The 18,363-nt window shown below is 38.8% G+C and overlaps 1 protein-coding gene across 1 annotated transcript in view; it reads left to right on the forward strand.

Moving 5' to 3' along the window:
- The window catches only part of SGPP1 (sphingosine-1-phosphate phosphatase 1), a 36,113-nt gene that overhangs the window by 7,464 nt on the left and 10,286 nt on the right, over positions 1 to 18,363 (forward strand). The gene's annotated exons all lie outside the window — the stretch shown is intronic.

The following is an 18,363-nucleotide window of genomic DNA, read 5'->3' on the forward strand; positions in this document are numbered from 1 at the left end:
TAACCATAGTCTAGAGCTAATTTAGCCTCACTACTAAGGTGATAACCTTCCAAAGACTACCCAATTCCCTCAGCACTCTGCCTGGTGGGAAAGCAATTACAGGCCTGTGTAAGCTTTGGGAATTATTTGGCCTACTGCTTTCCAATAGAAAAGCCTGATGGATTTTCATCCCGTGTGTGCACAGGTTAGTACTCAGCCAATGATTTGCAGAGACCCCTCCACCCCCACGGGGCTCTTTCTCTGTGCAGAGTCCTCTCTCCAGTACTCTCTTGAAAATTATTGCTGCTTTGACTTCTGGGAACTCCTGTTTCTCTCCCCTCAACTCAGTGAGACTGTTGGACTTTGTTTTGCTTCCTCCTCCTGTGCTACAGCCTGGAGACTGCCTCTAGCAGCAAGCCAGGGCAGTCATAGGGCTCATCTCATTTGTTTTCCTTTTTCTCATGAATCACAGTCCTGTGCTATTTGTTTTCCAGTATCTGAAAACAGTTCTTTCATATAATTTGTCTCGTTTTCTTGTTGTTTACAGTGGAATAGCCTTGTTTTCTTTTACAACAGTTAATCATTTATGGGCAGAAACAGAAATTCTCTTACCTCTACTGTTTTTTTTTTTTAACATATAACAGCTTACTGAGATGTAATTCATATACCATACAATTCATCCATTTAAAATATACAATTCAGTGGCTTTCAGTGTATTCATAGTATTGTACAACCGTCGCCACAATCAACTTTGGAACATTTTCATCATCCCCCAAAGGAACCCCATACCCATAGCAGTTGTTCTCTATTTTCCCCCAATCCCTAGGCACACCTAGGCAACCACTAATCCACTCTAGAGATTTGCCTACTATTGTCATCTCATGCAAATGGAAGCATACATATGTAGTCTATTGTGAATAGCTTCTTTCACTTAGCATAATGTGTTAAGATTCATCCATATTATAGCATGTATCAGTAATTCATTCCTTTTTATTGCAGAGTAATATTCCATTGGATGGATATACCACATTTTATTTATGCTTTCATCTGTTGTTGGACATTTGAGTTCACTTTTTAGTTATTCTGAATAGTGTTGCCATGGATATTTTTGCGTAAGTTTTTGTGTGGACGTATTTTTTTTTTCCTCTTGGGTTACTTACTAGTTTTTTTTTTCTTTTTTTGCGGTACGTGGGCCTCTCACTGCTGTGGCCTCTTCCGTTGCGGAGCACAGGCTCCGGACATGCAGGCTTAGCGGCCATGGCTCACAGGTCCAGCTGCTCCACGGCATGTGGGATCCTCCCGGACCGGGGCACGAACCAGTGTCCCCTGCATCGGCAGGCGGACCCTCAACCACTGCGCCACCAGGGAAGCCCACTTACTAGTTTTTGAAGCCTTTTGTGTAGTGGTGAAATTTGCCTTTTGACTGTGGTGTGATTTGGAAGTATGTTTCCCTAATCATTACTTCTCTTCTGACTTTTTTAACAAGGAGAAATTTTTCTTTTTATGTATCAATCTTTTTTTTTTTTTTTTTTATGGTACGCGGGCCTCTCACTGTTGTGGTCTCTCCCGTTGCGGAGCACAGGCTCCGGATGCGCAGGCTCAGCGGCCATGGCTCGCGGGCCCAGCCGCTCTGCGGCATGTGGGATCTTCCCGGACCGGGGCACGAACCCACGTCTCCTGCATCGGCAGGCGGACTCTCAACCACTGCGCCACCAGGGAAGCCCTATGTATCAATCTTTTATTTCCTAGTTTCACAATTTTGTGTAATATTAGGATGGCTTTCTACCATGGTTTCTTTTTTTTTAATTTAATTAATTAATTTATTTTTGGCTGTGTTGGGGCTTCGTTTCTGTGTGAGGGCTTTCTCTAGTTGCTGTGAGCGGGGGCCACTCTTCATCGTGGTGCGCGGGCCTCTCACTGTCGCGGCCTCTCTTGTTGCGGAGCACAGGCTCCGGAGCGCAGGCTCAGTAGTTGTGGCGCATGGGCTTAGCTGCTCCACGGCATGTGGGATCTTCCCAGACCAGGACTCGAACCCGTGTCCCCTGCATTGGCAGGCAGATTCTCAACCGTGCCACCAGGGAAGCCCCCTCTACCATGATTTCTTATAGCACTTTTATGGTTTCATTTTTTATGCTTAAATTTTTGAATCATCTCTTGTTTTGAGAAAGGAATCCAACTTGATATTTCCCAATGGCACCATTTATTGAATAATCCATTTTTCCCTACTGACTTGAACTGTCACTTTTATCATATATTAAGTATAGGTATATATTTGGGTCTATGTCCATAATTTGATTTAGAATTGATATATCTAATATTTTGTGCAAGTACTATACTATTACATTTATTGTAGTTTTATAAATAGTTTTTCAGAATTCTTGCTGTTTTTATTTATCTGTTTTCGTGTACTTTCGATTCTGTCTAGTTCTAAAAGAAAAATCCTTTTGTGGTTTTTTTATTAATTGGAAAGATAAAGTTGTCCTTTCACATTTAAGTTTTTGATCCACCTTCAGTTGCCTTGTACGTGCTGTGAGGTATGGATCTGATGTAATGTTTTATATAAATAATTAACTGACCTTGTGCCATTTTTGAATAGTTTATCCTTTCTCCACTTATCTATAATGCCACTTATGTTACATATCAAGTTCCCATATATGTATGGGTCTAATTCTGGGTTCTCTGTTTTGTTTCACTGGCCTGTTTGTCTCTCTCCTTAGCAATATTATCACCTTTCTTAATTGGTATAGTTGCTTTAGAATAAGTCTTGGTATCTGTTTATGAAAGTTCTCTATCATATTCTTCAAGACTGTGTTGGCTATTTTTGAATATTTGTTTTCAATATACAGTTTAGAACCAGCCCTTTAATTTCCATGTAAAAACCTGTCTGGACTTTTACTGAAATTGCAATGAATTTATAAATTAATATGGAGTGAATTGATAGCCTGACAATTTTGAATTTTCTTATGTTTGAATATGGTAAATCTTATTTATTTATGTTTTCTTAAATGCATTTCATGAAGTTTTGTAATTTTCTCCATATGGATCAAGCATATCTTTTGTTGGATTTATTTCTAGTTACTTTATTTATTTTTGTTACTGTTGTAAATGATATCTTGTTAAAATTCAAATATTCTAACTTTTTGTAGCTGGAATATAGAAATGCCCTTGGTTTTTATACATTGATCACATATAAACTTTGTTCAACTCGCCATTAGTTTAATAATTTGTAGGATAGTCTCATCTGTTCTCTATAGGGAAAATCATCTCAGCTGAGAATAATGACAAGTATATTAGTTCTGTTGTAGTTGTACACTTTTTTCCTTCTCATTGACTGAAAAGCTTTAATCAAGGTAATGACATTCAATTCCACAAATATGATCTCTTCACATTTCTAATAAGTACTAGGCAATAACATAAGCCCTCCAGATATCAGAGTGACTAAAACAAATATGGTCTGTTTGCTCAAGGAGATTAGATTGGTGTTTTAGAAATACTCTTGTGTCTGTAGGATGGAAAATGGACTGGAGAGAAGCAAGACTGGAGGCAGGTAAGCCAGGCCTAGTAAGAGGTTACTCTGCCAGTGTAAGGGAGAGATGATGGGGACCTAGATCAGGAGACTGCAGACAGGCCTGCTGCCTGATTTTATATGACTTGTGAACTGTGAATGGTTTTCACATTTTTAAATAGTTGAATAAAGTCGAAAGAAGAATGATATTTTGTGACACGTGTACATTATATTATTCAAAATTTTAGGGGCTATACAGTAAAGCTTTATTGGAACACAGCCGTGTTCATTCATTACATAATTGTCTGTGGTGCTTTTGTGCTACAACAGCAGAGTTGAGTAATTGTGACCTTGATTGTATAGTCCACAAAGCCCAAGATAGTTACTTTCTGGCTCTTTACAGAAAAAGACTTTGCTGGCCCCTGACCTTTAGGTGGCAGTAGAGAGAAATGGTGAATTTGAGAGTTATTAGGAGGTAGACTGACAAGGCATGGTGATTAACTGGGTGTGGCTGTAAAGAGGAAAAAGTGGAATAAAGGATTATTCCCAAATTTCCAGATATTTGGAAAGGTGAGAAATATTAGTTTGATTTATAGAGATAGAAGATATTGAAATCAGGTCAGATTTGTGGAAAGGGGCAGGAGCGTGGAGGAGATGAGTTCTGTTTTAGATACGTTGAATTTGACATGTCTGTAAGACAGCCATTTGCAACTATATAGGAGGCAGCTGTATACATGAAAGAGACCTGGACAGGTTTGGTGTCAACAACATAGACGTGCAGAACAAAGTGATTAGAGTGGATGATATTGCCCTCAGTGAGGATACAGAGTAAGAAGAACAGAGGGTCTATAGGAAAAAAAAATTTAAAGACATCAATATTTAAGGAATGGATAGAGTAAAAAGAACCTGGAACAGAATCTGACAAGTAGCAGTTCGAGAGGTTAAGAGGATATCTTAGGGATTGTCTAACTAAGGCAGCGTGTGTGTGTGTGAGTGTGTGTGTGTGTTGTGGGGGTGCAGTGTTCTAGTAACCCATTTGAACTAGCTTAAGCAAGCAAACAAACAAACAAAAAAAACAAAAAACGTTATTTGAAGGCTAGAGGGGGGCTGTCTCGTGGAAGTCAAGGATAAGAAAGTGCTACCAGGTCTCATGAGGGATTGGAGCTAGGCTCTGGAATGCTATCAGAACTAAAGGCATGCCATCCATCTTTGTTTCTTGAGGTTGCATGGTCTCTCATTTCTGCTTCTTTCTTTTCTGTCTGTACTTTGGCATGTGTATGTCAGCCTCACCCCTAGTTCTATGTCATTTCCAAATTCAAGCACGTAACAGAGACTGACTGACTTTCTGACTTTCTTACTATTAGGAAAAAGAATCTAATCGGCTCAGCCCAGCCAATGGATTTGCTTCCCTAGAGCCAAGTGTCTGATTCAGGGGCTGTGGTCAAGAGAGCAGGATCACACAGTATGAGCATGTCTCCAGGGCCACACTGCTGGGTCTAAATGGGGATGTTTGCAGAAGAGAGGCATATAGATTGGACAGTATCATAAAAAGAATATACTATAAACTACAAGTGAAAGAAAGAGAGGGTATTCTGGAAAAGGAAAGTAGTTAATATTGTTAAATGCTACTAAAGATAAACGGGATAAGTACTGAACCTTATAGAAGGCTTGGAAAATAGAAGAATAGGAGAAAGCTAGTGTTAACTTTATTTCCTTACAATTTTGAAATAATTGGGACCATATTGTATGTGGACTTTATTCTTTTTTTATTTAATATAATGTGATGGTAAATTTTGAGTCAACTTGGTTAGGCCACAGTACGCAGATTTTTGGTCAAACACTATTCTAGATGTTTCTGTGAGGATATTTTTAAAAGACACTAACATTTAAATCAGTAGATTTTGGATAAAGTAGATTACCTTCCATAATGTGGGTGGAGCTTTATCCAATCAGTTGAAGGCCTTAAGAGAAAAAAGACTGTCCTCCCCCAAGGAGGAAGGGATTCTGCCAGCAGACTGCCTTTGGACTTGAGCTACGTCAAGTCTTCCCTGGGTCTCCAGGCTGCTTTCATACCCTGAAGATTTTGGATTTGCCAACCTCCATAATCCTTAAAATAAATCCAATATAAATCCAATTCTTTATAATAAATCTCTCAATATATATGTATACATATACATCCTATTGGTTCTTTTTCTCTAAAGAATTCTGACTAATACATTATGTCATAAATTTTCTATCAGTAAAAATTCCTAGAAAACTATTAATGAATGAAATATTTTCATATTCCTGCAAAATACTTTTTATACTATAGGGTTGTCCTTACTGTTGATATTATTATCTTTATAAACAAGGAAACTGCATTGCAAAGAGACAATAAAACTAGCCCATGGTCCCACACCTGAAGAAGTAGGCACCTTTCGGAGAGTCTGCCGAGTTCCCAGCCCTCTGAAGGTTCCCTCACCTATAGGGCTGCCATATTTTCTCTACGTGTTCTTGCCCATCAGGAACTGAGAAGAGCATTGTTTGGGCAGGTTCCTCAATGAAGAAGTAGTGAATTCAGAAAGCTTTATCTACCATGTGGACTGAAGAACAGAGAAACTAGTCTGCAGAAAAAGAAGAATGAAGTGGATATGTAAAGAGAAGAGATGGTCCTGTGACTGTCCAGTTTATAATTCCAGTTTCTTCTTGAAGCTTAGCCTCATTCTGCCCCAGGGTTCTGTGAGATGCTCTGTATCTTTACAGATACATCTCTTTTTTTCCCTTCAAGATAATTTAATATCTGCAATTTACATTTTTAGAGTCCCAATAAATGCATGTAGTAAGTGGCTAGATCCAGGTCTGTGTAGCTCCAAAAACTGATATTTTATTTTATTTTTTTGGCTTCGCTGCGTGGCTTATGGGGTCTTAGTTCCCCGACCAGGGATTGAACCAGGCCCTCGGAAGTGAAAGCGCCGAGTCCTAACCACTGGACTGCCAGGGAATTCCCAAAAACTGATATTTTAAGCACTACTTTATTATCAATAAATGTTGATTTATTCATTGTTTTATGGTATATATAATTTTATTATAAACATTTATATATAATCCTTGCCCTCATTTCTATTTCTTTAGTGAAGAATTCTAGGACAGAGGTTACTGATTCAATGTATATGAACATTTATAGCTCATTGTGTATTGACAAAATGCTTTCCAGAAAGGTTGCCTCAATTTTTACTCCACTAGCAGTGTACGAGAACAATGCAAGATATATCATTAATGTGTTCTTCCTGTCCTTTGTTGTTCATATAAACACTGTCCATTCCTCAAATGGAAAATATAATATTTTTTCTTGGTGCTTGCCTTTGTCCCATGTTTAAGTTACTTTAAAAATTTTTGACTTCTACTAAGAACAGTCTTTGTAACTGCTTTTTTTTTAATTTAATTTTTTTTTTTTTTTTTGGCTGCTTTGGGTCTTTGTTGCTGCGCGCGGGCTCCCCCTAGCTGCGGCGAGTGGGGGCTACTCTTTGTTGCGGTGCGCGGGCTTCTCATTGCGGTGGCTTCTCTTGTTGTGGAGCACGGGCTCTAGGCGCGTGGGCCTCAGCAGTTGTGGCTCGCATGCTCAGTAGTTGTGGCTCACAGGCTCTAGAGCGCAGACTGAGTAGTTGTGGCGCACAGGCTTAGTTGCTCCGCGGCATGTAGGAATCTTCCCAGACCAGGGTTCGAACCTGTGTCCCCTGCATTGGCAGGCGGATTCTTTTTTTTTTTTTTTTTTTTGCGGTACGAGGGCCTCTCACTGTTGTGGCCTCTCCCGTTGCGGAGCACAGGCTCCGGACGCGCAGGCTCAGCGGCCGTGGCTCACGGGCCTAGCTGCTCCGCGGCATGTGGGATCTTCCCGGACAGGGGCACGAACCCGCGTCCCCTGCATCGGCAGGCGAACTCTCAACCACTGCGCCACCAGGGAAGCCCGGCAGGCGGATTCTTAACCAGTGTGCCAGCAGGGCAGCCCTATAACTGCTTTAATTGTAAGTAATTTTATTAACTTACTGACATCAGTGAGTGTGAATGGAAAATGTCCTAATATAAAACATAATTCCAATTATGAGTGATAAATATTTAAGGAAAGCATATCAGTAAGAGTAAAAACATTTGGTAGAATAACTGAAGGAAATGTTTAGATAAGTGTTCTGTGGTAGGATTTGCAATGAAAAGATTAAATAGTGGCATGAAATTAAAAACATCTAGGAGGTCATATAATCTGTTTTGGGTTTGGTAATTTTTTATTGATTTGAAAATAGGAAGGATTTGTACATTTTTCTTTCATCTTTTTGCTGTTGTTGTTGTTGTCATTTTGCTTCTTTCTTTGACTGCCCAGCTTGCAGGATCCCCAACCAGGGATCGAACCCGCACTCTCAGCAGTGAAAGTGAGGAGTCGTAACCACTAGACTGCCAGGGAATTCCCTCTTTCATCCTTTTTGATAAGATCTAAAGACTTAAGTAAAAACATTCTTTTTAGAGGAAATAACATAAATTCAGCAGATAAAGCTCAACATTCTCTAAGAAAAAGAAAATAGAAGCTAGGAACCCTTACCAAACTCAAAATTATAATTTATTTGTGTAGTGATAAAAGTGTAAAGTAATAAGCATGGTAAATTGGAAAAATCATCAGAATAGGCCACTAGAATATAATACTAAATGTTATTTAGCATTGCTGGGTCTGTTTCTTATTTTGTAAAGAGAAGGGAGAGGAATTAGTGTAAGATCCTTTGTACTTGCAATTAAGTGAAGTTTGTACCTAGCCTCCATTCTAAGAAAAACTAAGTAAAATGTATCTGTGGTATTTTTGATCCTAGGGATACAAGGAATTAAACAAATAATACACTTTATACAGCTTAGTATAGTGGTTAAGAGCTCAGACTTGGGAATCAGACTTCCAGTGTTTGAATCTCATCTCTGTAACTTAATACCTGTTTGATTTTGGGCCTCTCTCTGCCTGTGTCATTTAAATTAGAACACCTACCCCTTAGGGTTGTTCTGATGATTAAATGAGCTAATATTTGTAAAGCTCTTAGAATAGTGCCTGTACATGGTAAATTGTACGTTAAATTATTTAATCTATTAACATCTCAGTAGAAAACAAACTCACACACATTTCTTCTAACATCTGCCTAGAATTGAATTTGGGGTATAAAAAAATCCAGTTTGAGTTTTCTATTGCAATGCCTTTTGCATTTTGAAAATTACTGTACTTAATTGCCTTTATTCCACTTACTCTCCCAAGTGCTGAGGCAGCTCCAGAAGAGCTGTTGTCATCCCAGACTAGATTTGCTCCCAACCCTAGAGATTTGAATTAGGAATTAAAAAAAAAAAAAGTCTCTACAGAATCTGTACTAGACACTGGAGAGATTTTCTGGGACCTTGTGAGCAAATAGGCTATATTATCCAAGAGACAATTAGATTAAAAATGATTTGACAGGTTACAATCATAATGAATTAATGAATTGGATACTGCCTGGAAGACGGGATTTACTAAATTTCTTTTGTTTCTACTATGGTTTCTGCAGAGGGAATTAAGAATTTGTTGTTCACCTTAACTATCTGGAAAGCTGTGGGCTTTAGAGCTTCCTTTAGCAGCTCTAAAATGATGCAATCTATATAATCTTACATGTAGCCCTTATCTTTTTTCCTCACAAATCCCTTCCCTATAATAGGAATTGGGAAATGGACTTATTTTGTTAACATAAGGTCACATCAACTAGTTTGCTAATAAATAGTATTTCCTTATTGTGGTTTGTAATATAAAAGACATTTAAAATTATAATTAAGTTCTATTGATGAGTTCTTTTGCTAAATTGTGATATAAAAGTTTGACAGTGAAACAGTAACTAAGATGACAACAAATATGTATAGGTCAAAACAGTAGATTGAGTTGAAAATGTTTTAGTACACATTTTTATTAATATGTACATTAAATGACTGTATATGGGTCAGATTTTGTTTTACCTATTTGAACCGACATATTACTCTACATTAGTCTACTGGTGTGGAAAGTACCATGAAGGAAAACATGCTATTTTGATTAAATTTTTTTGATTATTTATTTTTGCTTTTAGTGTAGAAAATAATAGTTCATATTGTGTTGTTGAATGAAGTGGCTTTTATATTTCTATGCATCTGGAGTTACTTTGTTTTAGAAAGTGTAGATTACTTTTAAAAGCTTAAGCTACAGAATCCTTACCTAATAATGTTTGTTCTAAAACAAGTATTGGAAGTTCCCTTTCCTAGTTTACTCAACAGGATTTTCAGATTGCAGTTTATCATGGTGAATTCCAGAGATGCTCTTAGAACTAAAGTTTAACATAGCCCAGGATTGAGGCCAGGAATTGAATGATACCATGGCTTTTGACCCCAAGTTATCTTGAATGAGTTACTGTAAGACTGATGTTCTTAGTGGCTAAAGGCTTACATTTACTTCATTCAACAAGTATTTATTGACTGCCTACTATATGCAGACACTAGACAATAATTAAAATAAATACTATTATTTTACGTACATATAAGTATTTGTAATATATATGTACATATAGAATATACATAAAATATATCCTAATGCATAAATATATCCTGTCAAAGATAAGGGTGTTTAATTTCTTTTATTAATGTTTTGTAGTTTTCAGTTTAATTTCTTTTATTAATGTTTTGTAGTTTTCAGTATACCATTCTTTTATTTATCTGGCTAAATTTGTTCCTAGGTATTTTATTCTTTTGGGTGCTATTGTAAATTGAATTGTTTTTTAAATTTCCTTTTCAGATTACTCATCACTGGTGTATAGAAACAAAACTTATTTTTGTGCATTGATCCTGTACCCTGCAACTTGCTGAATTCATTTCTTAACTCTAGTAGTTTTTTGTGGATTCTTTGGGATTTTCTGCTTTTAACATCATGTCATCTGTGAATAGAGATAGTTTTACTTCCTAATTTAGATGTTTTTTATTTCTTTTCCTTGCCTAATTGCTCTGGCTAGAACTTACAATACAGTGTTAGATAGCAATGGTGAGAGGTAGACATCCTTGTCTTGTTCCTAATCTTGGAAGGCAGGGTGGGAGGAACCTTTCAGTCTTTCAACCATTGAACATAATAGTGTCTGTAGATATTTCATAAATGCCCTTTATCACGTTAAGGACGTTCCCTTCTATTCCAAGGTTTTGAGAGCTTTTTATTAGGAAGGAGTGCTAGATTTTGTCAAATGCTTTTTCTGCACCAATTGAGATGATCATGTGATTTTTTTGTTTTGTTTTGTTTTGTTTTTTGCGGTACGTGGGCCTCTTACTGTTGTGGCCTCTCCCGTTGCGGAGCTCAGGCTCCGGACACGCAGGCTCAGCGGCCATGGCTCACGGGCCCAGCCGCTCCGTGGCATGTGGGATCCTCACGGACTGGGGCACGAACCCGTGTCCCCTGCATCGGTAGGCGGACTCCCAACCACTGTGCCACCAGGGAAGTCTGTGTGTTTTGTTTTGTTTTTACTTCATTCTATTCATGTGGTGTATTACATTGATTGATTTTTCTTTGTTGAACCACCCTTGTATTTCTGGGATAAATACCACTTGATCGTGGTGTATAATACTTTTAATGTGCTGTTGGATTTTGTTTGCTAATACTTTGTAGAAGATTTTTGCATCAGTATTCACAAGGGATATTGGCCTGTAGTTTTCTTGTGATGTCTTTGTCTGGTTTTGATATCAGGGTAATAACGGCCTCACAGAATGAGTTAGGAAGTGTTCCCTCTGCTTCTGTTTTTTGGAAGAGCTTGGGAAATACTGACATTAAATCTTCCTTAAATGTTTGGTGGAATTCACCAGTGAAGCTGTCTGGACTCAGGTTTTTCTTTGGAGGTTTTTTTTTTTTTTTTACATCTTTATTGGAGTATAATTGCTTTACAATGGTGTGTTAGTTTCTGCTTCATAACAAAGTGAATCAGTTATACATACACATATGTTCCCATATCTCTTCCCTCTTGCGTCTCTCTCCCTCCCACCCTCCCTATCCCACCCCTCTAGGTGGTCACAAAGCACTGAGCTGATCTCCCTGTGCTATGCGGCTGCTTCCCACTAGCTATCTATTTTACATTTGGTAGTGTATATATGTCCGTGCCACTCTCTCACTTTGTCACAGCTTACCCTTCCTCCTCTCCATATCCTCAAGTCCATTCTCTAGTACTTTGGAGGTTTTTGATTACTTACTCACTTTCTTTACTCGTAAGTCTGTTTAGACTATATTTCTTCTTGAGTCAGTTTTGGTAATTTGTGTTTTTCCAGGAATTTGTGTATTTCATCTAGGTTATCTAATTTGTTAGCATATAATTGTTCATAGTTTTCTCTTATAATCCTTTTTTAAAAAAATTTATTTATTTATTTATTTTTGGCTGTGTTGGGTCTTCGTTGCTGTGTGCAGGCTTTCTGTACTTTCTGTACTTACGGCGAGCGGGAGCTACTCTTCATTGCGGTGTGTGGCCTTCTCATTGCGGTGGGTTCTCTTGTTGTGGAGCACAGGCTCTAGGTGTGAGGGCTTCAATAGTTGTGGCACGTGGGTTCAGTAGTTGTGGCTTGTGGGCTCTAGAGCACAAGCTCAGTAGTTGTGGCAAACAGGCTTAGTTGCCCCTCAGCGTGTGGGATCTTCCTGGACCAGGGCTTGAACCTGTGTCCCCTGCACTGGCAGGCAGATTCTTAACCACTGTGCCACCAGGGAAGTCCGTCTTGTAATCCTTTTTATTTCTGTAAGATCAATAGTAATGTTTCCACTTTCGTTTCTGATTTGTCAGCCAGGCTGTAGATTTATTAGTCTTGTTGTTGTTTTTTTTTTTTTTGCAGTACGCGGGCCTCTCACTGTTGTGGCCTCTCCCGTTGTGGAGCACAGGCTCCGGACGCGCAGGCTCAGCAGCCATGGCTCACGGGTCCAGGCGATCCACGGCATGTGGGATCTTCCTGGACTGGGGCACGAACCCATGTCCCCTGCATCGCCAGGTGGACTCTCAGCCACTGTGCCACCAGGGAAGCCCTTGTTGTTCTTTTTAAAGAAATAACTTTTAATTGTGTTGCTTCTCTTGTTTTTCTATTCTGTATTTCATTTTTCTCCACTCTTATCATTTTATTATTTCCCTCAGTTGCTAGCTTTGCATTTAGTTTGCTCTTCTTTTTCTAGCCTTCAAGGTACAGAGTTGTGACTGATTTCTTTCTTTTTAACGTAGGGCTCCACTGTTATACACTTCCCTCTGAGTGCTGCTTTTATTGTATTACATGATTTTTATTATGTTGTGTTTTGTTTTTACTTGTCTCTATTTTATAACTTCCCTGTGATTTTATCTTTGGCCTATGGTTATTTAAGCGTAGTGTGATTTCGGGACCTCCCTGGTGGTCCAGTGGTTAAGAATCGGTCTTCTGGGCTTCCCTGGTGGTGCAGTGGTTGAGAGTCCACCTGCCGATGCAGGGGACGCGGGTTTGTGCCCTGGTCTCGTGCCCTGGTCCGGGAAGATCCCACATGCCACGGAGCGGCTAGGGCTGTGAGCCATGGCTGCTGAGCCTGCGTGTCCGGAGCCTGTGCTCCGCAACGGAAGAGGCCACAACAGTGAGAGGCCCGCGTACCGCAAAAAAAAAAAAAAAGAATCTGTCTTCTGATGCAGGGTACACGAGTTGGATCCCTGGTCAGGGAAATAAGATCCCACATGCCACGGGGCAGCTAAGCCTGCACCACAACTACTGAGCCCTTCCGCTCTAGAGCCTGCGGGCCACAACTAGAGGGCTGCAACTGGAGAAGCCCCCACACCGCAAGGAAGAGCCCTCGAGTTGCAATGCGTGCTGCAACTAAGACCCAACACAGCCAAACAACAATTAAAAAAAAAGAGTAGTTTAATTTCTACATACAATTGATCCTCATTTTTCATGCATTGCTTGTTTGTAAGTTTACCTACTCAGTAGAATTTGTCACTCAAGAATCAGTACATTCAGACCTGTGCAGAGTGGTGAAAAATTTGAGTCATCTGGTATACATGTTCCCAGCCAAGCCTGAGCAAGGCAATAAACTGCTTTCTTGTTTCAGCTGTTATACTGTAAACAAGAGTCCTTTTTGCAGTCTGTCCAGTACCACATTTGTCATGTCTTTGTGCTTTTTTTTTGATGGCTTTGCTGTTTAAAAGGGTCCCCAAGCTGCAGTGCTGTTTTGTGTTCCTACATACAAGAAGGCTGTGATATGCTTTACAAAGGAAATATACATGTGTGAAGTAAGATTCATTCAGGCACCAGTTATAGTTCTTTTGGCCATGAGTTCAATATTAATGCATCAACAATATAGTACATCCAGAAAATGGAAGAGGAAATTCACTTATGTGTATGTAAGGCCACTCTGGAAATGCTGAAGTAGTGTCTGTAGTGTCTGATGAAGCTATGGAAAAGATGGAAAAGTGTCTGACTTTGTGGATTCATGAGATGATAACCAATTAAAAAAAAGAAAGCATAGTGGACAGCATCATTATGAAGCTGAAAGCCAATGAAATCATGTTACCCAGAGTAAGGAAAATATTAAATTCTTCTCTTGTAGTACTGACTGGCCTGCACATTTCAAAAGACTATACAGCATGAAAAATGTTAAACTTGCAATAATCCTGAGTCAAGATCAAGAGGCTGTGGGAGAATCTTTAGGTTGTCTGCTAAGTGTTATTTAGGAAAAAGGCTATGTGGAAAAGCAGGTTTTCAATGCTGATGAGACTGGCTTATAGAACTATTTCTCCAGTTCTGTCAATGTTTGCTTCAGTTATTTTTGGGCTTTGTTTGGTGCAAATGTGTTTATAATCATTATATCTTCTTAAAGAATTGATCCTTTTATCAATACATATTGTCCTTTGTCTTTGGTAACAATTTTTGACCTGAAGTCTGTTTTGTCTGATTTTAGTAGTGCCACATAGTACTCTCTGTTGGTTACTATTTGCATGAAATATGTTTTTCCATTTGTTCACATTCAACCTATTTGTGTCTTTGGACCCAAAGTGAGTCTCTTTAGGCAGCATATAGTTGGATTGTGCTTTCTTATCCATTCTACCAATCTCTGCCTTTCATTGGAGAGTTTAAACCATTTCCATCTAAAGTAATTACTGATAAGGAATGACTTTTGACATTTTGCTATTTGTTTTCTGTGTGTCTTATGCGTTTTTTACTTCTAATTTCCTACATTGCTGTTCTCTTTTGTGTTTGAGTTTTTTATAGTGTACCTTTTTTTTTTTTTTTTTTTTTTACCTTGTTTTAAACTAGCCCACATGCTATATAGCAGACACTATGAGCACAGCTTCAGGACTGCTATTCCTCCTTTTACGACCACTGAGACCAGGGTTCAGATCCAATGGGAAAGGGAACTGGAGGGTTATAGCATACCATTTTGATTCCCTTCTTATTTCCTTTTGTGTATATTTTTTAGATACTTTCTTTGTGGTTACCATGGGGATTACAATTAATAACTAGATATATTTTGAAGGTCTAACTGACACTTTTAATGGATTGGATGATGGGTATGAATGAGGAAGTCAAGGTTAACAACAAGGTATTTGGCCTGAGGAATGGAACAGTGGAGAAGTCATTTATTAGGAAGGAGATAACCATAGGAATTTAAGTTGGTCAGATGTGGAGACGGCAGAGAAATCAGGAGTTCAGATTTAGTCATGTTACATTTGAGATGCCTGTTAGACATTGATCACGTAGGCAGTTGGATAATAAAAGTCTGAGATTCAGGAGACGTGTCCTGGCTAGAGATGGAAATTTGAGTCATGAACATATGGATTGTATATAAATCCTTGGGACTGGATGAGATCACTAAGGGAGTGAGTGTAGATTGGGAAATGGGCACACTAATACTAAAGAGCTGTGAATAAAGGGGGGAACTAACAAAAATGACTGAAAAGGAGTGGTCTATGTATATTTTATATATTTGTAATAGATTCTGTCATTTCTTAGGAAAGGATAATTCCACATAAATCTGTTTTCTTTCCAGCAATATCTAAATGAGGACAGTGGTCCTAAATATTAGTGGTCCTAAATTTTAGAGACAGTTTAACATAAAATAAAAAGGTAGTTATAATTTGGATATTCTTAAATATAAAATAAGTGTGCCAGATGAATTGGTTATTATGCATAATCTTCCTCCCCCAACATGAACCCACTTTAGGAATATTACTTTATCTAGTTTTTCTAGGTGGTTTTACTTTTTTTTTTTGTTTTTTTTGGCGGTACGCGGGCCTCTCACAGTTGTGGCTTCTCCCGTTGCGGAGCACAGGCTCCGGACGCGCAGGCTCAGCGGCCGCGGCTCACGGGCCTAGCCACTTCGCGGTATGTGGTATCTCCCCGGACCGGGGCGCGAACCCGTGTCCCCTGCATCGGCAGGCAGACTCTCCACCACTGCGCCACCAGGGAAGCCCGGTTTTACTTTTTATAGTCATTAAAATCTGTGATCTTTTTTATCTGCTTAAAAGATTGCTTGATAAAATACTTCTTTGCTTTGATACTGTAATTATACTGAATTCTGTTCTGTGGGGAGCGAATGTGAAAGTTATGTAGTCAGAACTGAATCAGGTCTTCCCCCAAATGTGTTTCTTTCCACAAAAAAAATCTAGGGAAAATATTGTGAAGGTAGAGACTAATTGCTTAAAAAAATCAAACATCAATGAAAAAAAAATGACTTGTTCTTTTCCCAAGTAGTCATCTTACCCCAGTGAGATCTAAAGGTGCTCTGGAATAGGGGAAAAGCTTCCACATCTAGCTTGTTTGCATTCCTAACTCTCCCAGTTAAACACCTTGGAGTTAGTAAACCTGAATAAAGGTGGATTAAGTTAAGTTAAATTCAGTTAACTTAAAATGCTTCTTTGCCTACCTTCAGTCCTAGCTTTTGAGACTTAATAAATGAATTTTTCTTCTATCTATTGTGTAAGAGAATTCCCACCAATAACTTTGTACTTTTTTACTTCCTTATGGGGTCTAAGTGAAAAAAGAGAAAGAAGAAAGACGCATAGGAGACTTTTTTGGTGGTGGTGGTAGTTTTTACTTCTTTGCCTCTCCCTTACTATTAACAGTTTAAAAAAAAATTAACAGAAAAATTGAAAATACCTGAGTGCCTGCTACAGAGACAAAAGCCACTGTTATCTCTCACCTAGATTGTAACAGCAGCCTCCTAACTGGTCTTCCTGCTTCCACCCTTGCTCCGTTATTGTCTAATTCCATGACACTGCTCTGCTCAAAACCCTGCAATGGCTCCCCATTTGATTCCCCACAAAATCAGATTTCTTACGGAGGGCTCTCAGGCTCTGGTTGCCATGACCTCTCTCACCTCTCCTCCTACCTGCTCTCTCTGTTCCAGCCACACTAGCTTCCTTGCCAGTCACATTTCCTCATTAAAGACTTTGCTCTACCTGATCCCACTCCCTCATATAGGTTCTTTCCTCAGATACCTGGTTGGCTAATTCTCTCACTTCCATCCAGTCTTGCCTTAAATCTCAGCTTGTCAATATAAAGCCTCCACTGACTATCTTTTAATACTTTAACCTGCCCCACTCACACTCCCATACTCCTAATCCTATTTCTGTTACAGTTTTAATTATGATAGGTGTGGTTATGCTCTGGTAATGACTTAACCCTGAAAACAGCTTAACAACGAAAGCTTATTTCTCATTTGTGTTTCATACCCATTATGGGTTAGCAAACGACTCTGTTCCACTTAGAACCTCAGGGACCCAGGCTGATGGAAGTTTGCCCATCTTGTGATGCATCTCAACATGCAGCTTCCAGCGTCCCATCTGTAGGGAAGAGAGAGTTCATAGAATGATTGAAAGGGGCAGAAGTCACCTTTTTCCCAGTTCATTGTCAGAACCAGTCACATGGCCCCAATCTAACTGCAAAAGGAGCACAAGGAATATTTGGTGAACATTACTGTTTCAACACCTGTTCTCTTTTTATTTCTCCATAGTACTTATCATGTTTTATTGTATAATTTGTATATTTTATATAAAATGTCATTTATATATTTACATATTGTATAATTTGCATATTTTGTTTTTATTATTTAGTGCCTTTCCTCAGCAAGAATTTAAAACTTATTCTCCTAGAAAACCTCACTACTTACAGCTTCTTGGACACAAGCATTTCTTCATTTGCTCCTGCTGTTTGTAATGTCCTCTATCTTTTTTGCCCTGTGCTCCTTTTTCCTCTAAAGAGTAAATCTGACTTATCTTTTGGGACAATTTGAATCTTAATCTGGGAGACTCGACTAACATCCTTAAACTAAGTTAAAGGCCCATCCCTTAGACTCCCTCTGAATTTTTATTATACTCCTATCATAGCCCTTAACCTCCTTATAGGGTTACATGTCTGTCTGCCCCATTAACCAAGTTCCTCATGCATATGGAAGTATGTCTGGAGAAATACATGGGGCCTAGAAAAGAAACTATGAGGATCCGAATAAGGACAGTATAAGTAGGGTGAAGAGATGACAGAATCAAGAAATATTTAGAAAGTAAAATCAGCAAGACTTGCTTATTGGTTGAATATGAGGGATAAGGGAGAAATCAAGGATAATTCATACTTCTCATTTAGATTATGATACTTCCAAGTGACATAGGGAATATGCGAGGAGGAACAAGTCTAGGTGGTAGGATGATGAGTTGGGTTTGAGGTATAGTATGTTTAACTCCATAAGGATCTCAAGATGGAGATATGTGCAGGGGTTGGCTAAATGGTTCTTAATCCAAGGACATGGATAGGTGTTCAGCATGCTAAGTAGTAGTTAAAAGATAAGAAAAGGTGAGACTGCCAATAACTACTAAGGGCAGAACCCTTAGTTAAACTAACGTTTAAGGAACAATTAGAGGAATACA

The sequence above is a fragment of the Leucopleurus acutus genome (genome assembly GCF_964270905.1).
Source record: "Leucopleurus acutus genome assembly, chromosome: 1".
NCBI lineage: Eukaryota > Metazoa > Chordata > Mammalia > Artiodactyla > Delphinidae > Leucopleurus > Leucopleurus acutus.